The sequence below is a fragment of the Martes martes genome (genome assembly GCF_963455335.1).
Source record: "Martes martes genome assembly, chromosome: 14".
NCBI lineage: Eukaryota > Metazoa > Chordata > Mammalia > Carnivora > Mustelidae > Martes > Martes martes.
Window position 1 is genome coordinate 31,946,963 of NC_137902.1, and position 26,878 is coordinate 31,973,840.

The 26,878-nt window shown below is 49.9% G+C and overlaps 1 protein-coding gene across 1 annotated transcript in view; it reads left to right on the top strand.

Moving 5' to 3' along the window:
* Nucleotides 1-683: 683 nt before the first annotated feature.
* The window catches only part of SORBS1 (sorbin and SH3 domain containing 1), a 224,987-nt gene continuing 198,792 nt past the window's right edge, over nt 684-26,878 (top strand). The window contains exon 1 of the mRNA XM_080822787.1: nt 684-758. The gene's annotated coding sequence lies outside the window, so the exon portion shown is untranslated. The remainder of the gene's footprint in view (nt 759-26,878) is intronic.

Genomic DNA, 26,878 nt, shown 5'->3' on the forward strand with positions numbered 1-26,878 from the left:
ATCTTCACTACATCCTACTATTTTTTTTTAAAAATGATTTTATTTATTTATTTGATAGAGAGAGTGAGAGAGCACAAGCAGAGGGAGAGGGAGAAGCAGACTCCCCGTGGAACAGGGAGGTGGAGCGGGACTGTTCGCAGAACTCTGGGATCATGACCTGAGCCGAAGGCAGCCGCTTAACCACCTAAACCACCCAGATGCCCCACTACAATCTACTATTATACCATTTTACAGATGAGCAAACTGGGCACAGGGGTAAGTAATATATGCACTGCAGACACGTTAGCTGTTATTTTTATGCCCTAGGTTCCTTCCCAGCTCCCCACGGGGGAGCATTCTCAAGCACCGGAGGGCGCGCGGGGCCAGCCCAGGGCCCAGCCAGTGGCCTGCCTGGACAGAAAGGGTTACTGAGACCGCGCGCGCCTTGTCGCGGAGGATCCGCGGGCCCGCGCTCTCCGCTCACAATGCCGCGGGGCGGGGCGGCAGGGCGGTTCTTCGTCTCCCATTGGCGCACACGCCCCTTCCTGTCACGGCCGGACCGGGCACCGCCCCCGGGCACCGCCCACCGCCCGGGCGCTGCCGGAGTGGACGGTTCCAGACGCATGCTAATGAGGGGGCGGCCGCCGCAGCCCATTGGCCGGCCGCGGAGTGTCGGTGAAGTCAGCGCCGAGTCCCAGAAAAACAGAGCGGGGCCAACTGCAGCGTGTAGTGCGAGTGGGGCAGGACGCGCGCCGCCCGCCCGCCCGGAGACCCGCAAGGTAAGCCCGCGCCAGCCTCCCGCTCGCCCACCCGCGCTCTCCGGACCGGCGGCCGCGGCGCCGGGGGCGTGTGGCGGCCCGGCCCCCGCGGGCGGCGCCTTTGTTCCGCGCTCGGAGGAGGCGCGTTTAAAGGGCCAGCTGTTGGAGGGACTTGGGGGACGCCCTCCCCCAGAGCATCCCCGTGGTCACGGGGAAAGCCGTGGTCCCCCTCAGCCGAACCTTCCTTCCTGCTGGGTGGATCCCCGGTCTCTCCAGGAAAGTTCCCCAGGGTGCGGGGGTCCCCGGGATTCAGGTTTTATTTTATTTTTTGTGGGTGGGGGTACGTGCGATCATGGCCACTGCTAGGAGAGAATGTCCGCCTACTTCAGGCTGGCTGCAATATGGGTGGGTGGAGGAGACATCAAAGCCCGGGTGGGTTTGTGCTGTAAAGTGAAACTACCGCGGAGGGGCTCCTCTGCAGCAGCCAGAGGAAGAAGGAGGGAGAGAGCGGCAGGATGGAGGCATCGCAGGTGTGTTCATTCATCAGCATCCCCCGGGATGAGAGGGCGGCGGGAGGGGCGCTAGGACGATCGGTCTGGCCTAGGACCCGCCTGAATGAGCGGGTACGTGTGTGGGTCCGGGAACACCGTGCGTGCCCATCCGCCCATGCTGCTTCATCCCCCCGGAGTGACTGGCAGCATCTTGCTAGGCAGCTCATCACCGACATGGACGGAAAGCAACTCCTTTCTCCGAATTCCCCGGGCATCCCTAGCTCCCACCTGGCTGCTTTCCGATGTGGCTTCCTTAATAAGCGGTAGCGCCGTTCAAGGTAGAAGGGAGAGAGGCCTGAAGTCATTATGTACCTTTCATGGGGGGATGTGCTGTCGAATTCTGCATCCCCCCTGCATCCGCTGTCGTAAGATGGCTTTGAAATTCACCAGTGCATGCTTTCTTCGAGCAGGCAGAATTTATTACGCTGTTACACTGCTACATAAAAGCAGAAGGGATCCCACTGAGCGTGGCTCCTTTTATCCAGACCCTGTGTTTTCCCAGCATGTTCTGGCTGAACCTTTGGATTTTTGTTTTAAACTGAGCGCTGGGATGCTCCTGTTGTCACAGGGCCGACCTGCTGAAATCGCCAGAATTGATTTCACTGTCAATAGGAGGGAGGTTCATTTAGAGACATCATGGAACCTATCTGGTAGTCAGGCCTCTGACATCACCCCCCCCACACCCCTTTTCCTTTCATAAGTGAAGGCCGGGGATGGCTTGTCTGTCTCCACTCTCCTTGGTTTTTGAGCTCCTCTATTTAGATTCAGTTTTATGTTTTTGATGGGAAAGGAAGCTTGGTGGTGGTTGAAGAGAAGGGGATGGATTAAAAGTGGGGTGGGGAGCAGATGGGGACAGCACACTCAGTGCTGGACATTTGGAGACTCCAGATCTACAGCCGTTAGAGACGCAGGTGAGATAGATGGCTGTCTACCCACTGGGAGGGTGTGTGTGTGTGTGTGTGTGTGTGTGTGTTGGCTTGAGGGAGGGGTGGAGGAAGAGGATGCTGCCAGCAATTTTTCTGCCCCACCCTCTTGATGCTGCCTTAAATAGCTCCTTGCCAGCCAAGCTCTGCTGTCTCAGGCTCTTGGCCTGAGGGGATGGCAGAGAAGGGTGGGTCTGTTGGCACCTTTGCCCTGCGCACTTTAGAGTGGACAATTAGCAAAGGGGTAGCTCTCCTGGGGTTGCGGAGAGCTCATTTCTCAGCTGGAGGGCCCTGAGTTTAGCTGTTTTTGGTGACTTCCCAGCAGGGAATTAGCAACTGAAAAGAAATGCTTTCTACCCTGCAGGCCAAGAGGTGGGAAGGGTATTGTCATCTTCCCTTCAAGCCCACCCCCTGTTGGCCCAATCCTCCTCTTACCTGCTCTCTTTCCTGCTAGTTGGACAGTTTCTGTGAACTTTTCTGAAGGGATTGGGAATAATGGGGGGTGAGGTTGGAGTCCTGGGAGGGGACGAGCAGATGCTTCTTACTCGCAGAACAAAGAACTGTTCAGCGTTCCCCTATTTTCCCTTCCCTAAAATAGAGTTCCATATAGATAGTAGACTGGGGTTTTCTTCACCGAGTATGAATGGGCAGGGTTCAGGAAAGAAGGCTTTTTATCAGGCAGCATTGGTAATCATCTGGTCATTCAAACTTAGGTCTGGACCCTTCCCAGGATGTGGAAATAGATTTGCTGTAGAGGGCACTCAGTGATCATTTAGGATTTAATCCATCTCTGTAAAAGGAGATGGATGGTCCCAAAAAACTTTGGTGAAGGAGCTTGGGACCAGAGGCAGGACAGCTGGCTTTGATCCTGGCCACCAACCTGCTTAGGGCTTTGGGCTTGTGGCTTCCACGCTCTGGGCCTGTGTCCTTGTGGGAATAAAAAGCAGAAGGCTTTGGAGCAGACTATTTTCCCGGGTTCCTGACAGCATCACCGTTCTTAGATTCACAAGTCCAGTTTGTGAGGGCATTTTAACATTCCTTTTAGTTTGCTAAACGATGTTAAAAGTCATAGTGTTGCTCAATGGCATGAAAGAAGTAGTCCAGGACTCAGGCCTCTGATGGCTTCAGATTCAACTTTTCCTCAATTAGTGTGATTGATGAGGATATACTGCATGTAAGTAGTTCAGAGCTAGAATGGCCTGGAATGAGGGGCACAGACTCTGGAGGTTGACTGGGGTGACTTGAATTGGCAGAATGCTCAGGAAAAGGAATTTTTAGAATTCATTCCTCCTTCCTGTGTATGTTTAACTCTCTGCTTTATTTACAGTTATACAGGTGAATATTCAGGTGTTTAGAGCATGAGTGTTGGAAGAAAACTGTGACTGCCAGGTTTCTCCCCCCTCACAGAGGAATTTGAGGGATTGGGAAGGTTTGGTGATTTGTCCAAAGTCACACAGGTAGCAAGATGCAAAGCTGGGACAGGAACCCAGGTGTGTTGATTCGAGGTCCTGTGTTCTATACGTAGCTCTTACTCCCTCCTTCTCTGAGATTCTAAAATGGGATAGAGAAAGTGAGGAGGAAACATGGTTGAAGAAGAGAGAGGTTGGAGGCAGGTCAGGTGGGGAAGGGGAAAACACAGCCTCCAAGCTTGGAGGAGGGAGGGATGGAGCTGAAAGGGGGCCTTTGCCAGCCGGGAGGAAGCAGATTTCTGCAGCCTTGGAGTGAAGGAAGCAAGAAGAGGCTTGGTTTAGACAGGGGTGGGAGTGGGTGGACCTGCCTGGGCTCGGGGTGGCTGTGGAGTGTCCTTGGGATCTCTCCTGTTGACCCTCAGACTGCAGAGTATGGTAGAGGCTGCTTTGCCGTAAGGTCAGCTGAGGCCTTTGGAGCCACTGGGCCACATGGAACTTGAACACGTGGGAAGTCAGGTGTGCTGGCGGTGAGGCCAGAGAATGCTGAGGTGGGACCCAGTTCTGCTGAAGTCCCAGGTTTTTTTCACAATGCAAAACGAAAGAAAGTTCTCCAAAGAATCTCTTTTCAACTCAAGCAGCGTTTTCTCCTCAAACTTTCATGGGGTTTTGTATGTTTTATGAGATAGTGTTTCACGCACTCCCTTTTCAGAGGGCACCCCTGGAGCTGGCTGATTCACTGAACTTAGCCCATGTGCAGGGAGCTTCTGGCCTGGGACCTGAGCGAAGCCTCCGAATGTTTCAATGAGCAATTAAAGAGCTGTGAATAGTGGTTAACCGGATCAGTAGCCGTTCAAAGGCAAGGATGAAAGGTGATAATACTTTGAAGTCTATAGCCCAAGCCAACAGCTGGCCTGTGTGGTGTAGTTTACTTTGGCTCCTTGGTCAGGCCTCGGAAGTGTCTCTAGATTCCTTGAGTTGTTCCCTCTTTTTGTGCAGGGATAGGCCTGTGTGTCTGTGTATCTCACTATCCTCTCTTTCTTGCTTTCTCACGCTTCCCTCCTTTATACATGTCTTTCTCTCTCCTCCTGCTGAATCTTTCTCTTTCTTCTTACCCTCCTCCCCATTCTTTCTTGACTGTCAATAACACAGCTTTGTAGTATATTTTAATACATCTACTGCTATTAAAATTTAATCTTCTCTGCTCTTCATTTACAGTCAGTTGAGTTCACTCTCTTTCCATGTGTGGGTATGTGTTTTATACACAAAACAAACAAACCAAACCCAATTAAATTGCTTTTTACTTCTTTCTGTGTGGCCTTCCATTGATTTCCACCTCCCCTCCCTTCCCCCCTTTTCTTCTGTGGTCAGTAGTGGCTCTTTATAGAAAAAAAAATTTCCCGGCTCACTGTCATGTGGATATTATTGTTTTTATAACAAAAACAGTTACAACAATAGAAAAAGTTTCCACCCCTGTATTGTGGACACAAGGGACACCCTCTCCCAAGAGATGTGCCCTATTTCTTGACTTCCTTCCATGGAAAGAGTGCAGTGTGTTCTCTGACAGAGGCCTGTACTGTAAAGGCTGGAGGTGTTGATGGTGAAGCTGGGACTCTTGTCTGTGATTCTCTTAATGCTCAGAGTCGGGGAAGTGGGGGCACTTATGGCCAAGAGAGTACATGTAAGAATTCAGTGTGATGGTTTTTCTTTGTTTCCCTAAGCTGGGCTAACCCAACAGTCAGTGGCAAGACCCAGGCCCCTTTGGAGAAGAATGAGATGTTGCTCAGCTTTCTGATTCATGTCGATTGGGACCCAAGGGAAGCTAGGCACAAGGAGGGTAGGCACCCACTGACAGGTTGCAGGTATGAAGTTCCTGGTGCTTTGATGGATGCTTGGTGTAGTGCTTTAAAATTTTCTTCTGACTCAGACTAATTACAAAGAAGATTGAGTCTTGGTTCTCAGTGGTCAGCAGATAGTTTAGTGTCTAAAGCTGGCCTTGCAAGCAAGCAGTTGCCTTGAAATCTCTAGTTAATATGTTAAAAATTCACATGACTTTTGTACTCTACTCTATAATATGTCTGTGCTGGTTTTAGTATAAAGGTATTTAAAATGCTTTACTGTTGGGGTGCCTGGGTGGCTCAGTCGGTTAGGCATCCGACTTCAGCTCAGGTTGTGATCTTGGGGTTCTGGGATCAAGCCCCATGTCCAGCTACCCACTTAGTGGAGAGACTGCTTCTCCTCTCCGTCTACCTCTTCCCCTGCTCCTGCTCTCTCTCTCTTTCTCTTTCTCTCTCTGTCAAATGAATAAATAAAATCTTTAAAAAAATATATGCTCTGCTATTGAGTACAACTGATGGTCCAGGAAAATACTGTGTGTATACTGGGCCTTCACTTACCCATGTCCACTTGAATCATGCACAGCAGGTTCCGTGCCCAGCTGGAGAAGCCAGCATTGCGGCAGGCACCAAGCCTGGTTGCGTGGAGAGCTGCCCCCTGCCCCCGGCCCTTCCCACTGGCTCTGCCAGACCCACTGGATGTCCCAGTCATGAACACTTATACGTGTCCCCAGAAACCAGGTTCTCCCTCCCTCCAGAGCTTGTCCCTCATGGAGGGCCTTTTCTCTTTGGCCTGGCTGACTCCTCCTTCTCCTTTCAGACTCTCCTCACATCTGAAAGTTGCTTTTCTTCCTGTGTTCAGCAGTAGCTGGTTCCCTGTCTGTCTTTTCTACCAGATTGTGAGATCTGGCAAGACAGAATCTATGTTTCATCCCTTTTGAAATGCAATTTTAATTTACATCAAAGTCATATTTTATTTATGTATATATGTGTATATGTGTGTGTATGTAATATACACACATACTTTTTTAGAAGTGTGTGTTTGTGGGTGTGTATACTTTCTAAAGTCAAGTAACACTGCAAGGCTTATAAAGAAACGCTGTGTCACCCCTTCTCATTCCAGTGATTACTCCCCGGAGTCGGTCACTGAATGTGATTTTCTATTGCTGCAGTAACAAATTACCACCAACATAGTGGCTCGAAGCAACATAAATTCATATTATGGTTATGTAGGTTAGAAGTCTGAAAAGGTTCTCACTGGGCTAAAATAAAGGTGGTAGCAGGGGTGTATTCCCTTTTGGGAAGAATCTGTGTCCTTGATTGCGGTCTTCTAGCTTCTGGAGGCTGCCTGCATTCCCTGGCCCCTGGCCCCCGGCCCCCTTCCTCTGCCAGAGCCGGCTGGCCGAGGCCCCTCCCACTGCATCAGTCTGACTTCTCACAGAGTCCCATCTTCCTCTGACTCCCTACACTTGTGGGTACTTTGGGCTCGCCTGCGTCATCTAGCAATCTTATTTTAAGTGCCCTTGATCAGCAACCTTTATTCTGTTTGCAACCGTAATTCCCCTATGCCAGATAACATGTTTATAGGCTCGGGGATTAGGATATGGACACCATCTTTGAGGTGCCATTATTCTGCCTACCACAGTCACTTCCAACTCTATTAGCTATTTTTCCTGATAGTACTATTATATTTGTGAGTTGCCTGCTAACAGTGCTGTTTCCTGATTGTTCAATTTGGATATTATTCCTTGATGCCCTACCATGGATTAGAGGAGCCCTTAGTCCCCTCTTTTCCCCACATACCTCTGTTCACACTGTCTTCCCAATATGGTTACATTACAGTTTTGGGTTATATTGATATTTAATGCTTGCATTATCTTGGCTGTGTAAATAGTGTTCATGGCTGAACCATATAGTTGTGCTGTATTTCCTTTCTTGTACATCATTTTTTTTAGTTGATCATTGCCTTCTTTTTTTCTATTTTGTTTTCTATGTACTTATTACTAATTCCCAAAGTCTCTGAAAGAATTTTAAAACATCTATGTTTTATAACACATGTTCCTCTTTATTTTATTACCATTTTTCCCTTGGAGACCTCCCTCCCAGAGGCCTCCAACCCTCTCCTCTTTTCTGGGTTGATTGACCTATAGGCCTGTGACATGACTCATCCTGGGAATTCCTTTACCTTGTCCTGGGCTGGATCCTCTGTTTCCTCTTTCTTGGTTTATTTTCCCAGGAGGTTCTAAGAGAGGGTCTATGGAGGTTCACTTCAAACTTGCACGTCTGAAATATCCTTATTCAACATTTACACTTGATTGGTGTTTTTTTTTTTTTTTCAAGATTTTACTTATTTATTTGACAGAGAGATATAGAGAGTACAACTGGGCAGAGCAGCAGGCAGAGGGAGAGGGAGAAGCAGGCTCTCCGTGGAGCAGGGAGCTTGATGTGGGACTCCATCCCAGGACCCTGGGATCATGACCTGAGGCGAAGGCAGCCGCTTAACTGACTGAGCCACCCTGGCATCCGGATTGGTGACTTAATTTGTCTAGAATTTTAGGTTGAAAGCCATGGTCCCTTGGAATTTCAAAAGCATTGCTCCACTGTCTTCTAGGTTCTAATATTAATGGCAAAAATTCAGATGCTATGTGGATTCTTGATCACCTATGGGTAATCTGCTTTTTTTCTCACCACAAGTTTTAGGATCATCTCTCTTTCTCTGTACTGGAAATTTTCTTGCTTTTAAAATTATTGTGCTAGTTGCTTTAGTGTACTGTTTTGATCTGAAGACTCAAATTCTTCAGTTTTGGGAAATTTTCTTATATTTTTCCTTGGTAAGTTCCTTTTTTTCTTTTGTCTTTGGAACTCCTCTATTAATCGGATGTTGGACTTCCTGGGTTCAGTTTATAATTTTTATTTTCACTTTATGTTTTTAAACATTTTATTATTTTTTTAAAGTAATCTCTGCACCCAGTGTGGGGCTTGAGCTTACAACCCTGAGATCTAGAGTCGTATGCTGTACCAACTGAGCCAGCCAGGCGCCCCGAGTTTATAATTTTAAAATCTTTTATTTCTTGTTTTTCATTTTATTTTTGTTTTACTTAGTGAGAGACCTCTTCAGCTTCATTCTTAACCCTTTTGAATTTTCAAATTTATGTTTTCATGGTTTTGCATGAAACATGCTTGCATGCTTACTTTCTGGAATACGTCATTCTCTGATGCTCACTTTTTTTTTTTTTTAAACAGTATGTTGTTCTTGTTTCATGGGTGCAATAAATTCACTTAGGTTAGGTTTTTGTTTTTGTTTCTGTTTACGGTGTTTTTTGGCTCTTTCCTGCTTTGTCTTTGTTTCCTCCATGCCCCCTTTCCTGCTTGTTTCAGTTACTGAATTTCCCACTGGAGCTGTTCTTCCACGGATCCTTGACTGTACATTTATATTTTAAGATTGCTGATTGGGCATTTGTGTGACAAGGAAGGGGGCTTAACTTCATCGTGGGCTCCGGAAGAGAGCCCCCTTTCGATGTCTGTGCCTATAGATCTTTTCTCAGGGGTATGTTGGGTTTTCCTGGAGAGAGATGTTGCCTGGGGTGAAATAGCCTGGATGTCTTACATTGTGGGAACCCTGGTGGGAAAGGAGGCTGCATACCCTGTTTGGTGTGCAGACTTTCCCTTACTCTGTCCTTTTTTGAAGGTTGCCCCCTTCTCTCCTTTCTTCTCTCAACTGTGTCTGCATCCCGAGTCTCTGGTGTAGTTTGCCTAAACAGTCCATCTCTGCCTTCTTCTGCCTGAGGGAGGAAAGTCACCAGACTGAGTAGATGGTAGGAGAGACATCCCTGGGCTGGAAGTTCTCCTTCAACAAACTTTTAGCACACTCTCTTTTTTAGCCCCTCTCCCCTCCCCTCTTAATCCTTGGTGCCTCCAATTCCAGAGGCTTCTTCTGTTTCTGTGGCGTAAGTCCCCGCTTGCTTAGTGTTTCCCTCCCCTGCTTGCACTTAGCGGGCAGAAACCTGAGTCCACTACTGCATGGCGGTCAGCTCTCTGTCTTCCAGAATTCTGTTGATATATCTTGTCTGTCATTGTCTTCTTTCCATCAAAAATCAGAATTTTCTTCTGTCCTTTTAGTGGGGTTCTAGGAGAGAGCAGGGAGAAATATGGGTGTTTCACCTTCCAGTTTGACCAGAAGTTTCATCTCTTTGTCCAAGCCCTTAGACTAGTACCTGCTAGAGGTAGCGTATATTCTCAAGAAATGTTTGTACACGGATTGAATGCATGTCTCTAAGGTGGTGTGCATACAGTTAGTCATGAGATTTCAAGAGTGTCCCAAGCATGCAGTCTTACAAAAATAAATCCGTTGTTTATTCTGAGATAGACCTAGTAACAGGCAGCAGATCTAGCCTTCTCCCCACACCAGGTAGCCGAAAAAGCACCATGAGCGGGCACTGTGGGATGGTGGGCTGGAGAGTGACGAGGCTCAGGTGTTATGTCCAGCCCTATCACTAATGACCTGGGGCACCTTGAAAAGTCACTTAACTTGTCCTGGTCTTGGTTTCCCCCACATTAAAATGAGCTGTTCGTCAAGATTTGATTGAGTTCATGGCTGTAAATACCTGCTGTGTCAAGGCACGGTGCTGGCATCCTTCCGGGTATCTCTTCGAAGGCAGCCCGGTCAATATTTTGTAGATATGTCTGTGAGGACCTTGGTCACACTGAGTGACTGTGGCATGTATGTCTTGCTCCTGATTGAAGTTCCGTGCCTGAAACAGTCGGTGCGCTGCAGGTTTGACCTCCCCCTCTGGACGGCGGGCTCCTCGTGGGGGCTACATCACAGTCATCTTTGTGTCTGACGTAGCCCTGGGTGCATGGCCCTTGGTGCATGTTAGGCTTTTCCACTTAGAGTACATCAAGGAAATAAGAAAACAGGAGCTGATCTGCCAGAATGCCCAGACCCTGCTCAGAGAACGAGGCCTTGCTCCTTGGAAGTCCAGCTGTACACTTCTTGGCACAGTTATGGAGCTTGGGGCCCAAATCTCAAATGCACTGATGGGAAAGTCAGCAGCGATAGCTGTTCTGTACCACAGCCCTGACACTGGGGGACTGTTTCCCCCAAACAGGTCACTGTCATGTATTTGTTTAATGGGCCTCACACCGTTACAAGGTAAGATCAGATTCATCTTAACTAAGAAAGTGAATTATAGATACAATCCTGCGTTTATAGTGTTTACAGATGTTTAAGTGCTTTTTCATAATTCAGTTTGGTTTTTCTAAACCTGTGAGCTAATGTGCCAGGACTAGTAAGTAGGAATTTCAGGGAGATAAATTTGGCTTCACAGAAGCACTTTTCATCCTGAGAGCCAGTCCCTGCTGTATTGCATTTGGGAGGCCCTGAACTCCTTGCCAAGCCAAGGTTAGATATCCATTAGCCAGAAAGCCTGGAAATCAATCCTGGGGTGGGAGAGGAAGCCTTATTAGAGCACCTGAAAAGTCCTTTGCTTTTGATTTGTTCAACAAATAATTACTGAGAACCAGCCACACACCAGGGTCTGGGCTGGGCTCTGGGAATGCAGCAGTGACCAAAGAGAAGTGGCCTCTGCCCTCCTAGAATTCTAGACTAGAGCTGAGCTTTCCAGTGTGGTGGACACCAGCCATATTCATTTTAAGTTAATTAAAATGAAATACAGTTTGCCATTCAGTCCCTCGTTCCCACCAGCGCTCCTAGACACAAGTCCTGTCATCTCAGGACGTTCTCTCGGGCAGCCTGAACTGGGCTACAGAGAGAGCAAAGCTTCTAAGCTAAGTTTCTAGAGCAGGCATCTGTGATCAGTCTTGTTTCACAGCAGAGGCAGCCGATGCAGAGAGAAGCCATTTGTTCTCGGCCATGTCGCTGGATGGGCTCGAGCTGGGAACAGATCTCTTCTCCTGGAGCTTGGCTCTTCTTGCTTGGACGTGAGGGGCAAGCAGATGACGAAGAGCGTGGTCGCCGTGCTCGTGCTGCCCACACCTGCTGCCTCCTGGAGCGAGTGGCTCCTCTCTGCCCCAGGCTTTCCCCTGTCCAATGGAGAAAATAAAGGTGCCTCCCTCCCAGGGTTGTGGCTGACTCAATGATGCAAGTCTTTAGCCTGTGCCTGACACGTGGTAGTGGTGGCTGCTATGTTGAGGAGAGGGAGACAAGTTATTGGTGGAGTCAAGGAGGCATTTTTAAACAGGAGACCACAGAGCAGAGAAAGAACGTTGGCAGGCGAGGCTGTGTTTGCAGAGCTGACTGACCGCCTGGAGAGGGACCCAGAACCGAATGTGTCTAAGCTGGGGGCTGCTTTGGGTGTGAGACCTGATATAAAAATGCCGGCTGCGAAGCTCGTCACTGACGCTTGAACAAGGAACCCCTTTGATGTCCCTTTCCTTCTGGTCTGTCTCTACCCATGGCCCTTTGTCTTGTCCCCAGACATTTCTTCTCCCCCTACTGTATTTCTGCCTTGGAGGGGGGCAGGTCTCAGACATTGGCCGTCAGCCCCGTGGAGCAGAGGGATGTGCCAGAGGTGTGTGGAGGAGAGAAAGGACGGATCCTGGGTGATCTGGCAGTTGGAGCCTAAGCTTCTCTTTGGGATTTTCGTCGCTTGGTGATTTGCTCAGTCTTGCAAGCAGGTCCACCTGGTGTGGCCTGGTGTGCTCAGGGTGCCCTGTTTTGGGGAGAAAGGGAGCTCCAATATTAGCCCCAGGGCTGGGAGGGCGCCCCATTTGCTGGGCGAATCCCTGCTTGCACGCGGAACTTCAGTCGAAGAAGTTCTTTCATAGCCACAGGCTCATCTCGTCCCTCGAACAGGCATTGGTGAACGTGTAGAACAGGCATCCATGAACGTGTAGAACAGGTGTCCGTGAACAAGAGCATGGGGCTCTTGGCTTCCCTGTAGGCGTCCAGCAGTTTATTTCAGGTTTTGAGGCAGGAAGGTTTTGGTAGGACAGCGTGTGTGGGGGCGGGGGTGGTGATGGCGCCTGGGACACCCCTGACCTATCCGGCATCTCGCCTCAGCCAGGTGAGGCATGCAGGGCAAGGGGCAGAACACGGCCAGGGACAGACTGTCGGACAGACAGCCAGCCTCGGCCAGGTGAGGCACGCAGGGCAGGGGGCAGAACATGGCCAGGGACAGACCGTCAGACAGACAGACAGCCTCGGCCAGGTGAGGCACGCAGGGCAGGGGGCAGAACATGGCCAGGGATGGACCGTCAGACAGACAGACAGACAGTCAGGTGTCTGGTGATAGTGGACTCAGGACTGACCTGGGGGGAGACTGCTTCTGGCTACCTGGCTTCTCACGGGGCCACACATGTGCTGCCTGAGGACCTGTGGTCAGGATTGTTGAGTACTTGTGACCTCTACCTGGCTTTGCCAAGCTTGTTCTCCTTGGGGCCGTGACTTTCCACCATTCATGGATGACGTTCTAGCCCAGGGCAGCTGTGACAGGAATGGGTGCTTAGAAGATCCCGGAACTGCCCACGTGTCAATGCGCAAACTCATTACTCATTTATATAATGCCTGGTGCATCGATTATGAACATCAGCCCGTAGGCCGGCCTTTGAATTTGGTTTCCCAGTACGAAAGGTCACCGGGACATAGCTGTTGAAATCCAAACAGTTTCTCTTGTTGCCGGAATTTGTGGGGGACCTGGCAGCTGTGCATTTTCCTAGTGTGAGTGGTTTCCTAGTGTGACCTGTAAGGAGCTCGCTCACGTGCAGATCGCTCATCTCCATGTAGAGTTTGTCTGGCATCTGTCGGGGCAGCGCCAGAGTCGAGTGACTGTTTCCTGTGAGCCCAGAATGATGGTCAGGGGGCGTAGCTGTTGATGCTGCGTCGAGGGGGGACAATGGAAACGTTTTCGTGTTGTGTGGCTGTGTGGGCGTCTGTCCCAGGCTGCTGCAACACACACACCGCTGACTCTTGTGTGTGCCTCTCCTCATAGACCACACGCGCAGCAGGCCGGTGAGAGGAGAGGATCCCGCGGCCCGTGGGGTGAGGTGAGACGGGCCAGAGCTGCAGCTGGGAGATCTGTCACTGCCCCAGTGGCCTGGGCCATGGGCTTGAGAGCAGGCCAGGGATCTGGATGGAAAAGCCAAGGCAACAGGAGGAACTGGGCCGCTTTAAGCAAGACAAAATGAATAGAGTCTCCAGAGAAAGAAAAACCCCAACAGGGATGGAAGATAGAGTAGCTAGAGAAAGCTGGACTCCGGAGGCCCGAGGGCCTAAGCAGGGGAGGGTGCCGGCTGCTGACAGATGGGTTGCCAGGCCTGTGAGCCTGGCCCAAGACAGTCACAGGCCTTGGAGGACGGTTTTGTGCTTGCTTTGTGGGGCCTTTCTGTTGGGCATGGTGCGTTAGCGAGCCAGGCCTGGCAGGTGTGAGGGGGCGAGGCCCCCCAGGAGCTGGGAGATGTTAGTCATGCCTGAGCGCGGAGAGAAGCTAGGCTGCTCTTCAGAACAGCTGCTGTGGGAGGAGGCCCCCGGCCTGCCAGCCTACAGTACCGTCCACGGTCTCTGTCTGATCTTGAATGATGAAGGTCGTGGGCTGTTTCACTCACCTTTCACTCACCTGAAGCATCGTGGTGAATAATTTTCCCTTCCTGGGGTCACAGGGGCCCCAGTAGAGAAGGAGTTTTTGTGGCCGCAGTTCTGGATTCCCAGGTTGCTCCCGCAAGGAACGTCCCCCTGGGCAAGCAGGGAATCCAGAGGTTAGCCTCCATGGCAGGGTGCACACCTCCTTGGGCTGCCTTGCTGGGTATTTGCACTGGGTGTTCTTTTCCATTGTAGCAGGGAAGAAACCGGGCTGTTAGAAGACATAAAATATTTAATACTCTCTTCAAAAAATTAAACTGCCTAGGAGCCTTGGGTTGGTGGTGCCCATAGCAACAGGCATGGTTTCCAGGAGTGTCTTCCTAGGAGTGTCTTCCTAAGCTTTTGAGCTTCTCAGGAGGGGTGCAGGACCCCACTCCCAGCCGGCTGGGAGGCTTGGAGGAGACCCACCTGCCTGCTTGGCCCAGAGGCTGGGCGGTATTGGGACTGAGCGACCCCTTCAGAAGTTGGAAGCTGGGTCTGTTTTGATAAATAGGGGAGAGTAAAGGGGAGGGGAACTCACTATCCTTTTGGGGCTTGTTCATTCATTTTGTTTTATTGGCCAGTTAGTCCCTGGCACTTACGCTTCTCCATTCCAGCCTCTGGATTTTGCCTGTTTAGTTTCCTTAGTGGGGAGTGTTCTTTCTTCCCTCTACCTAGCCAACTCTGCTCGTCCTGCACACGGCACCTGCAGCAGCATGTTCCCGGGGAAGCCTTCTCTGATCCCCCGGAGCAGTTTAAAACCTCCCGTTTGAGGCTCGCATGATTCAGTGGTTCTGGACAGAACATTCATCACAGCATCTGCCTCAGCTGCTTTGTTACATTTGTTGGGGAAATCATTGTTTGTCTGCCCACCCCAGCCATCTGTAGCTGGGTCCATGATGGCCGTGGCCAGAGCTGGTTCTTAGCCATATTCTGTCCCCAGGGCCCAGCGTGTTCCTGGCCCACAGAAGGGGCTCACTAGCCGTGAGCAAATTAATTCATTTACTAAATTTTGGGTTCTGTTGCAGATTCTGGGAATATAAAGAGAACAAAATAGCCTAGCTGTCCTCACGCTGTTCCTAATCTAGAGCAGTGGGTGAGCTCTCAAGAGATCGATTGAGTGGCAGGAAGAAAACATCAGTGAAAGTTCTATTTATTCTTTAACTCAAACATAAGAAAGATGTAGCTTTCCTATTTATAGTAGTACGGATTTTATAATTAACTTATAAGTAAATATGCTCAAAGCTATTTTACTAACAGGAAGGTGTGATCAGAAAGTTGGGTGACCTGGTCTGAAGGGAGAAGTAGCACATGAAAAGGTTTTTGCGCCCAGGTGTTATAAACACTAAGGTAGGGCAAGTACCACCTGCAGTGGGGACCGCCATGGAGGTGGGAGGGGGCTGGAAGAGGACCAGAAGAGGGTGTTCCTGATAAAAGTTGGGGGCACCAGCATGAACAAAGGCAGCGTGGCATGAGAAGGCTTAGTGGATTGGGAGAGGTCAATGCTTTTTTTTTTTTTTTTTTAAGATTTTATTTATTTGACAGGCAGAGATCACGAGTAGGCGGAGAGGCAGGCAGAGAGAGAGGAGAAAGCAGGCTCCCCGCTGAGCAGAGAGCCTGTTGTAGTGCTCGATCCCAGGACCCTGAGATCATGACCTGAGCCAAAGGCAGAGGCTTTAACCCACTGAGCCACCCAGGCACCCTGGGAGGTCAATACTTTAATAAGGCCGGGAGTATAAGGATGAGTATAAGGACGGGGAAGGGCCTGCTAAATGCCCCTACTGGTCGGGGGAAGGATTGAGAACTGGAAATACCAAGATGGCTGAAATAGGGCCCCTGCCTGCGGGGTGAACATAGTCTGGTTGGGGAGAGAATGGTGCACGCATGCCCTAAGGAGAGAAGAGTGCAGTGAGTGCCTGGATTCAGAACAAAGTGGGTATTTGGGTTAGGGGGGGATCAGGCTGGTCAAATTTTCAGAATCTACCATGCCCAACCACGCAGCTCCCTGTTCATTGCAGGAAGGGAAGAGGGAGGGCTGGCTACTGACTTCAAGCTTCTTTCGAAGCCCATCTCAGGGTTATTAGGCTCTCCTTGAAGTTCTCCTTCATCGACTCCTACCCAGTAAGATTTTTTTACCTTAATGTGATTTAGACACCTCCATGGACTATATTTTCTGGGTTACAAAATGGTATCTGAAGAGAAAAATGACATCTGGCATGTAGAAATACGCGTATTTGATGTGTTTACTTACCTGTGTAATCATACACACTCCTTTCTTTCTTTTTTTCTCTTAAGTCCCAAGGCTTAAAGTAATTATGTAATTAGAATCCACATAGAATGTGGTTAGATAAGGTGTAATTAAAGAGGAAAGCCTAATTTTGGAAGAATGATAAGTGGTCATTTGATTCAGTCTGGGCCCAAATCCAATCTTGGAAGAACAGTAAGAGGTCACTTGGATGTACGGGGCCACCCAGGAGCCCAGGCTGGCCTGAGAACTGGGCAGATTCTGTTTCTTTCAGTTCACTGTGAAGCCTATTCATTGAACATCTTCTTGGTAAAGGGTATTGTAGGAGGCTCAGCTGTGGGTGAGGAGGAGAAGGTCTGCATCTAGGGAGGACATAGGGGTGGTGGGGAGATTGACTGGAGAACAACTGGGAGGTCCTACGGTGGAGAGATGAAGACTCCTTTGTGGGGGTGTGTGGGAGTTGGGGAACAGGGAGGAGGTTCACAGAGCATGTGGCATTTAAGATTGCTTGAAGGGTAAGAAGGGTTTCAAGAGCAAGGGCAAGGACTCTCTGGCCCATCGGACGCACTCAGATAATATTTGTGGAATGAATGCCAGGCTGAGGTTGGAGGTGGGAAGATCATGGCCAAGTTGGTGGTTGGCCATTTGCAGTTTGGCGATGAGGTAACGTTCATATAGCTCAGACAGTAGAGGGTCAACATGAGGCCAGGAGAACACCAGGCTTAGGCCCTTAACTGCTTGTGGTGACTACGTGCAGAGGAGTCGGAGACTGCTGTGGGCTGTGGAGGTCAGGGAAGGTCCTCATGGGGGGACCAACAGGACAGGAGGAAGGGGAGGATGGAAGACCTGCCGAGGAGGGGAGTGATGTGGCCAGAGGTCTGAGAGGGAGCCAGGAGGTCATCCAGGAGAGAGAGGAGGGAGCACATAGGGGAGCAGGGCAAACCCAGGTGGGCTGGAGTAGGTGAATGAGCTTCGTGGGTGTGTTGGTCAGGAGAGCTTTGATCCCGTGGGACAGACGAGCCATGGCAGGTTGTTGGACAGGAGAGTGGCACGGAAAAGGTATGTTGAGGGAAGAGGAATCTGGCCCTGTTGTGCAGAATGGGCTTCTGGGGAGTTCAGCCTGGGCTCCTTGTCATGAGGTGATGGGAATGAGGCAGTGGGTTTGGGAGGGTGGGACTGGTGGTCTGCAGGCAGGTGTCACAAAGGCCTACTGGTTTCGGAGCCTGGGAGAAGCCTGTGGTACCAGAGACAGGAAGGGGGTGCAGCTGGTGGGAAAGAGGGAGTGGGCAGAGGCATGGAGAGTCTAGAGCCCAGAGACCCACGTTCTAACTCAGCCCTGCCTTGGAACTGGCTGAGACCTTGGGCCTATTCCTTCCTCTCCTGCGGTCCAGTTTTTGGTTAGAAGGTGTTTTTACTGTAGGATTCAAAATGACCGGAGACCATGGAGTCCTTACAGTCCTAGGGTTTGGGCAAAAGGAAGGGTCTGGGTTGGAGACTTGTGAGGCCCTCCCATGGAGGGGAAAGAAACCACATGATCGTCTTCCTTGTCTTCCTGGAGTGAGTGGGCAGTGAGCTATGGGAGGGACTCTGGGGGACCGAGTTGCAGGGGAGGGGATGCTGTCCCAGCTCATCCTGCCCATCTCAGGGTGGTTATGGGATTCTGACCTAATGAGTGTGCAAACTCAAAGCCTACACAGATGTTGTGGTCAGTGCTCCATTCCGGGGTGGAGCAGGGGAGGGGTTAATCTTCCGGAATTCACAGGAAGGAAATTCTCAGGGCAGGGAACTTCTTCCCCTCCTCCCCTTTCCTCCCCAAGCCAATCTTTGGGAAACTTCTGGCCTTGGACCTTTAGAAATAGAGTCCATGCAGAGAAGGCTTCCTGGCAGAGGAGGGCTTGGACAAGCCCTGGGAAAGGAGAGAAGGAAGGATTTTCCAGAGGAGGAGGATGACACAGAGTTATATTACCCAATATAAACTAGAGTCTAGAAAGAAGGGATATGTTTTCTGAATACCTAGTGTGTGCTTTCATAATGTTTGTCTAATAATCTGTACATCATTTCTGCTTTTATTATTATCCCATTTTACAGATGTGGCGACATTATTAATTTGCACGAGGTCTCAATGGTCTGGCAGGCTTTCATTTTATTCAGTTCTGACTCCCATGGCAACGAATACCCACTTCTATATTCTGTAAATACTACATTGTGCTGGCTCTTGGGGAACATAGGGAAAAAGGGGCGCATTTGTCTTTGTGACCCTTATTCCCAGGTAAGCACTTACTTAAAATGGGGATCCAGCTGCTGTCCACACGCAGCATTCTGACACAGTATGGCGTCTTGGAGAGTAGTAATGGGGCGGGGGACACGCATTCACAGATTAGGAAACTGAGGCCCAGCAAGGAGAAGGGATATTGCCAGGGTCTGGGCAGAGTGGGGATGAGAACTAGAAGAGTCTGGAGGCTTGGAGACTTGTGGCTCTTTTAAGGCCTCCCTGTGGAAAAGTTTGTTTTTAGACAACAATGGAAACCTTTGTCTGGAGAGTTGGTCTGGGCAGGGTTGGATCTGAAAGGTTCTCTGTGTGTGCGTGCGTGCGTGTGTGTGTGTGTGTGTGTGTGTGTGTTTTCTTTCCTTCACTTTAACCTCAGATGCCTTTGAACCAGCAGGAAGGATTCCTTAAGACCAAAGGTTAAGACCAAAGGCATTTAACAGGTGGAAGGAGCATAGGAAGAAGGGGGAAGATCAGAGGGCCACAGAAATAGAAGACTAAACGCTAGGCTTGACTAAAAGGAATTTTCCAGGCCCATAAATAATCCCTAATGTTTATTGAATGTTAAATTCACTCACAGTGCCAGGCAATCATTACGTGTTATTTTATGTAACTGCCAGGGCCTTCCTATCAGGCGGGTGCTATTTCATTGCTCCCATTTTAAAGATGAAGGAACTGAGGCTCAGCAAGGCTAAGTGACCTACCCAGAGCCTCGGAGTTGATAAGACAGAGAGAGGCAGGATTCTAACCCGGGTCCACCCAATCCAAAGTGCTACCTTCAAGGCCCAAGCTATTTTGTAGGACTAGGAGTTCCGGGTGCCTGAGTCTTTGGAGCTGTATGGAGTCGCTCATTTAGGGAGCTCACCCCTTGGCGGTGGTGCTCAGCCCAGGGCAGTTTTATCCCTACAGGACATTTGGCAATGTCTGGAGGAGACATTTTCAATTGTGGTGACCTATGGGGGTGCTGTGGCCTCTGGTGGGTGGAGGCCAGTGTGCGCCTAAAAGTCTGTGGCGCACGGGGTGGCCCACCACAGAGGGGGATTGTGTGCCCCGTGTTGGTGTGCTGAGATCGAGGAACCTTGCCCTTTGGGGACCTGGCTCTGTTTTCACCTCAGAGCATAAGACTAGTGGAAGGCCGTTTGGAGAGCCCGCCTGAAGAACTCAGGTTGTTCCCTTACCTGCAGGGACTTATGTTGTTGTTTTACCTCAGTGGATGTTTGCAGATTGTGCCCCCCCCCCCCCAACCCCGACTGAACCCTGAGAGGCTGGCATGGTGGTCGTGGTGGATGGAAGCCAGGAAGGAAAATTCCAGCAAGGCCTGACAGGCCAGGGTGGCCCAGGGCCTCAGGTGAGAGGCAGGTGGGGCCCAGTCCGGCTGCTAAGAATGGGTTCAGCTGTTTCTCTGTGGAACTGGAATCACTCAGGTCCAGGGAGTTGTGTAATTCCGATGCCTTTATTAAATTACTGTGACTACTCACCAAGGGAAGGGTCTGAGAAAGGGGCATATGTGTTGTGCTTAGAACTTGGATAGTGCTCTGCTGCCTGCCAGACTTCTTTGTTACTGGTTACTCTAACTCTGGTCTGTCCCATGTCACATAGGGCAGAACAGCAAACAAATTTGGGGAAGCCCCAGGACCCTTGGCCTTTGTGTGAGCTTCTCCGAGCAGCTTCCACTGAGCGTTGCTGGTGCCCGATAGGTCTGAGAGAACAGCCCCCTCTCCTGAGAGGGCACCGCTTGGGCAGTCCTGAGGAAAGCCTCCCTGCTTCACCCCCAGCTGCTCGGACTTCAGGCCCCTCTTCCAGGTCAGCCATGGAAAAGGTGAGCCTGTGGCCTGGTCTCAGATGGTCTACATCACCACGTAAAATTTTCGCCTGACCCTGGTTTCGAGTGAGCCCGCCCTGGCCAAGCTTTCTACTACAGTGCCTTTCCCCCTGCCAGCCTTACTGACAGGAATGATCCCCCACTACTTTCCATCCCCAGGGCCCCATCCCAAAGCTTTCTGGCCACTCCAGCCAGCAGGGTCACCTCTGTCCTCCAGATGCCCTCTGCTCCAGTGAGTCCTTTAGTCTTTATCCAGTCAGTAAATTCTAGGCTCCCTGTGTCACCTTTTAGTCGCTAACCAGCTGTGTGATCTCAATGAGTCACTTAACCTCTAGAGAAGCAGCATAGGATTGAACCAAGTCAGATGACTTCAACTCGCTTCCAGCATTAGTGTTGAGAGTCACAGCCCTAGGACCTGGGGTGTTTCTCTATAAGGTCTTTGGCAAGTTGGGCTCTCCTTTGATCCCATACAGATTCATGGAGGACTCAGAACTGGTTGTTAAGGAACCATCTTTGGACCAACTAAGCAAGTTTTTTAAATTCTTTACTCAGCAAATGTTTGTTGAGTGCCAGCTATAATCAAGGGGGTGTGGTAGGTTCAGTAGGGCTGTAAGATGGGGTGTCTTGGGCTTTGTCCTCAAGGAGATCATAGCCTTGTAGGGGCCAAGTATGTCCACACCATAACAGAGTAGATTCTCCAGCATATCACCCTGCGTCCGTCCTTAGTATCAGTTATCACAATTGAGATAACGTCCCCCCAGCCTATGAATTAAAGTTCTGTAAGAGGTGGAATTTTTTTCAGTCTTGTTCACTATGCACCCAACACAGAGTAAGCAGTCAGATTTTTGTTGAATGTGTGCAGTAAAAAATGATACCAGTTGACTTGGGTTTTGAAGGAAAGGTAGGGGTTAGAACTGCCTAGATGGGGGAGGAGGACATTATGGACTGACAGGGGATGAGGGTGGGGTGGAGGCAGGAGGAGGAAATGTGTGAGCAAATGCACAGATGTAGGAAGGCCCAAGGCATGCTGGTTAACTTTCAAGTCCATTGTGACTGGACCCTGTGATAAGATCAGTATCAGAAAGACTGGAAAGGTAAAGTGGGGCCAGATGTGGAGAGTCCTGAATTCAAGCTGTGTTCAAGGGATTGGATTTATCCTACGGTAAGATGAAGTCACATTCCAGTTTCCCAGTGAGCCTTTGGCTGTTGTCCCCTTGTGATTATTATTAGTGCACTGCCCCCTGTGGCCCCCCCCAGCTCACAGGTGTCCCTGTTTGGATGATAAATTGTATGACCCTGTAATCCTAAAGGCTGTGGGGTGCCCCGGAAGGATTCACGTTTGGACATGGTCCCGCTGGCGAGGGGAAGGTCAGTGCCTGGTGGCTCCTGGAGGCAGGAGACAAGACCTTCTCTGGTCCAGGTGGAGAAGTCCTGATCCCAAGAAGTAGTAGCGGCATCTGAAAGGAGAGAGTCACAAAAGAGACTGAGGCCCAAGTGACACCACACATGGTCTCTAAGATGGCCCCAAAGTGGCTCTTCCCACGGCAGATGCGTTCTAAAGTTCAGACCCACCGGGTATTTGTTTCTCTAACTTGAAGTTATGACTGATAAGGAAAAACATCTACATTGTGTCTGTTTCCTGAGCAATTAAAAGTCAGAGAAGCTTCTCCCCAGCCTCCAAAACGTTCTGGTGAAACACACTGGTATTCACTCTCCTAAACCCCAGCATTGTTCCTTGGAATTTAAAATAGGTTATGAATGTGCTTGATGTCAGGAAAGATAAATCTGTGAGGAGGACTGTAGTCAATACATTTCCTTTTTAAGTAGAAACAATATAAAGAGCTTCATTCAGTCCCGAATCAATCTCACTTTGTTGCCATGATTGTGTAAAACCTGACCTGCTTTATGTCCGTCTCACACTGTTTATATTCCCTGCTGTTCCCCATCTTCGCTGGCCCTGCACGGAGTCAAAGCCTTTTTAGGCCATGTACCATGTACCGCTCCCTTCTCCCGGGGCTGGTTTATTGCCTGCTGCAAAAGGGCTATGCTCTGAGCAGTCAGTTCTTTCTTGTATCTGGGGTGCTCTTCTGGGCAGCTACTCCGTGGGGCCCCTGAATGAGCCTCCTTTGTCTTGGAGATAGAAGCCCAAATTCCTTGGCTTTTGAAATTCCCATTAAAAAGAGGACCACATTTTAAGATTTTATTTTTAAGTTATTCCTGCGCCCAATGTGGGACTCGAACTTAAAATCCTGAGAGCGAGTTACACGCTCCGCCGACTGAGTCAGCCAGGCACCCCACAAAATGATAGCATTAAAAATAGTTGACACATACACATGGTTCAGACATCAAAACACTAAGTGTATGCATTGAGAATTTTCTTTTTTTTTTTTTTTAAAGACATTATTTATTTATTAGAGCGTGCACGAGGGAGGGGCATGGAGGGGGGGCAGAGGGAGAGGGAGAAGCAGACTCCCCACTGAACAGGGAGCCTGATGTGGGGCTCCATCCCAGGACCCCAGGATCATGACCTGAGCTGAAGGCAAATGCTTAATTGACTGAGCCACCCACGCTTAACTGACTGAACCCACCTGCATGGAGAATTTTCATTCTTACCCCTGTGAGGTATACATCACTCCCTCCTCCAACTTGGCCCCTATTAGGTGGGCTAAATGTAATGTTCCAGTTTACCTCTGACAGTCCTAGTTTGTGTTTTTCATCCCAGTGAATGTCCAGTAACACCCGCTTTCAACGTCAAAAATGTCCCAGTTTAGGTACTAAATGATATATTCCTCTATAGACGGGTAATCATTTTTGTTAGTTTCTTAGATTTCCTCCCAGAATTTCTATATTCAGATGCATATGTAAGGGGGGGAGTAACATACATTGCCTTTGTTACGTGTCTACCTTGGAAAACTACCTATCTGTAGAATTAGGGTTCCTCATTCTGCTGAAGTATCTTTGTGTTTGTAGAGACTAGTAGGCAGTTAACTTTCCCTTGGTTTATCAGTTTAATTACTATGTAGGAGTTGCTTCTGTTTACCTAGAGAGAAACAAAAGACTGTGGGAAATGAAGCCAGCTTCCTTCCCGTAGGAAAGCCAGTTCAGTAGTAAACTCATCCAGGAAGCTTTAAGGCACCAGCTTTCTGCCTAAGATGGTACTGGGCACTTTGGATGAAGTGGGTCCTGCCTTTATTTCTGCTTGTCTAAGTGCTTCAAAATCTGGCTCAGATGCCTCAGCCCTGCAGGAAGCCTTCCCTGATTCCCTGGCCAGAATTCTTCGGCATTCCCATCCATCCACTCATCTATCCATCCACTCATCCTTCCCTCCACTCATCCATCCATCTACTCATCCATCCATCCATCCATCCACTGATCCATCCATCTACTTATCCATCATCCACTCATCCATCCATCCACTCATCCATCCATCCATCCACCCACCCACTCATCCATCCATCCATCCATCCATCCACTCATCCGTCCATCTACTCATCCATCCATCCATCCATCCATCCATCCACTCATCCATCCATCTACTCATCCATCCACCCATCCATCCACTCATCCATCCATCTACTTATCCATCATCCACTCATCCATCCATCCACTCATCCATCTATCCGTCCATCTATCATTTCAGCAACCAGCCTTCACTGAGCACATCCTTGTGCCAGGATCTGTGCTAGAGATGAACAGGTGAGGGGCCCCTTTCTGTAGGAGACAGAAAGATGGGTGTGTGAGTGGACAGTTACAATGCAGCACTCAGACTGCTTGAGGAAGCACAGAGTGAAGGGTGCCCGAATGCTGTTGAACTGGGGGAGGGCTAGGGAGGCTTTTTGAAGATGCTTCCCCTAATGGGACTTGCTTTTTACTTTCTTCTCTAAGTACTTGCCTTATCTTCACTGTTACACCGAGGTTCTTCATATTACCCTCAGCTCTGGCCCCTTCCCCTGTCATTGCATGTCTGGTGTGGTGCTCTGCATTTCATAGTCATTCAAATATTTTTTGAGTAAAAAAGTCCAGATTAATTAAGTAGACCTAGCCTCAAGGATCTTCATATCAGAAAGAGCAGGTGAGATGTTCTTTGCTGCTTTTGGCCTTCATGGTTTATCTAGGCAACTGGTATTCTGCAAAAGCCCCTCTAAATTAGTGCCTGCCCCTCCCTCCAGTCTCCTTCTCTCCATGCTAAGTGTTCCCCCTCCATCTGTGACCACCGTTGTGCTCAGGAGCCCCTTGACTCTGATGGATGCTGACAAGAAACAGCTGCATGAATGGGAACTTAAGTCCCACCCCCTGTTGGTTTGGTTTCCCCGGTGGAATGAGGAGGGTAGGACCCCCAAGGACATTGCACGTCTGCCATTTCAGAAACAATGATTTCAGGAATCAGCTATGGCACAGCCAGCTCCTTTTATCTCCGTCTCATAAATGCAGCTTCCCCTGCACTTTCCTGGTGCCACAGGGGGTGATCGGTCCAGGATAAGAAATCACCAGGCCAGGAAAATGACCTTTTAATAAAGTGGAAAGGGCCACTGGGAGAGTGGGGCTGGCCACCGGGCTGTGCGCTGTGTGTGGTGGTCTGCGTGGAGAGTCCCAGGTAGTGACACCAGCTGTAGCTGCTGGAGGAGGGAACAGAGTCAGGTTGTCCTGGAAGAGGGTTTTGGCCAAACATTAGCGGATGTTTTTCTGAAAGTGTGCAGAGCAGCCTTTTTTGGGACGAGGTGAGATTTGTTTGACAGATCACACTCCCTTGCCTTCATCTGTTCTTTCTGCAGGGAAAAGGACGGTGGGATGGTGTTTCTCAGGTCAGTCCGCTTTGGACCAATGGTTCGTGTTCACCGTGTGCCCGACGCTGCCCTGGGCGTCTTCACATGCCACTGAAGAGCTGGTTCATAAACGTTGGGGAGCATCAGAATTCACCTGGGATACTTGCTACAAATGCCTAGCACTTCCTGGTGGGGCCCAAGGATTTGAATTTTTAACATGTTCCCTCGGTTAGGCAAGTTATGTCCGGGGAGTGTCAGCTGCACATAACAAACTCCAGCTCAGCTTGGCTAACAATAGCAAAACTCGTTTCTCAAACAGGAGGGGTGTGTTGTGTAACTCCAAGACCCACCGGTCCTGTGGGGCTGCCTTGTGAATGGTGCCCCTTGGAGTTAGCAATGGGACATTCTGAATCTAGAAGTAGGGTGGACTCTGGGGTTGATGGTTTCGGAGGCTCAGTGATGTCAGCAAGGCCCCAGGTTCTTCCCATCTCTGCCATCTTGGGTGTAGGCTTCATCTGCAGAGAATAAGATGGCTGCAGCATTTCCAAACATCTTAGTGAGACAGCCACAGCCAGGGGAAGAAGAGGGATCTAGGAAGCCAGGAGCCAGGAAGCTTCCTGAGGCCCCTCCAGCTCTCTCCCATGATGCCTCCTTGGCTGGAGCTTGGTTGCCCTGCTGTCCCTGAGGCAGTCACTGTTGACCGGAAGGTGATCACACTTCTGGAGCCATCTGGAGGAGAGGCAGGTATCTGGCAAAACGGAGGCTGTGTTAGGAAGGAAGGAGCAGGGACTAGCCCGCGGTTGGGAAGGCCGTTTCCAGGGCGCGGTGTGCAGGTGGTCCCAGCGGCCGGGCTGTTGGTAAGGTTATCTCTGTCGTGCAGATGAGGAAATGAGACTCCCTGAGCTTCAGTGACTCGTAGATAACACACCCAGAGGTTGTGGGGGTTGGGAGTGAGGGAGCTGAGGTGTTTGTGAGTCCTTTTTTAGCCCCAGGAGAGTAATCCTACTTTTGTTTTTTGTTTTTAGTCTTTCTGACGTGTCAGAGCAGCCTCCTTCTTTCTGATTTCTCTCCCATGACTGCAGTCACTCATGGCAGGGGGCCTCCCTCTGTTTTTCCTGTGGGGAGATTTCTCAAGGTGCGAGGAAAAGTCTTCATTGTGCTTCCCCACCTCCGCTTTCGTTGTACCTGAAAGCAGTTGAGATCAGGATGTCCACTCTAGTTTGGGGGGCAACGGGGTGGCTAGCACGTGAGCCCCTGTGCTGGGTGTAGTGCTCACGCTATCTTAAATCCTGGCAACAACCTACTAGGCTTTATTCTCCGTGTTTTATGAGTGGGGAAACTGAGTCGCAGGAAGGCGAAGCTGAGGGTGACGGGTCGCACAGCTGGGGGTGGTGGAGCCAAGACTGCCGGCTCCCAACTGCAGTGCCTCTCCCTGCTCCATGCTGAGGCTTATCAGCGGCTGCCAGCCTTGTTTATGCCCCTGAGGGAAGGTTCTCCGGGAAAGGGGTTTTAGTGTCAAAAGAGCTCGTAAGGGGCCCGAATGGTTCTCCTGGGAATAATTCTCAGGGCACCAGGAAAAATATCCTGAGCATAAGACACACAAGAAAGAAACGGGAAATCTGGTGGGCTATAGAGCAGCTAAAATGCCACTAGGAAAACCCTCAGAAAGGTCTAACAGTTTGTTGGGTTTGAAAACAGCAGGCCCTGATGGAGAGGGTAGGAAACGCCCCACGGGCACGGGAGACTGCTGAAGGT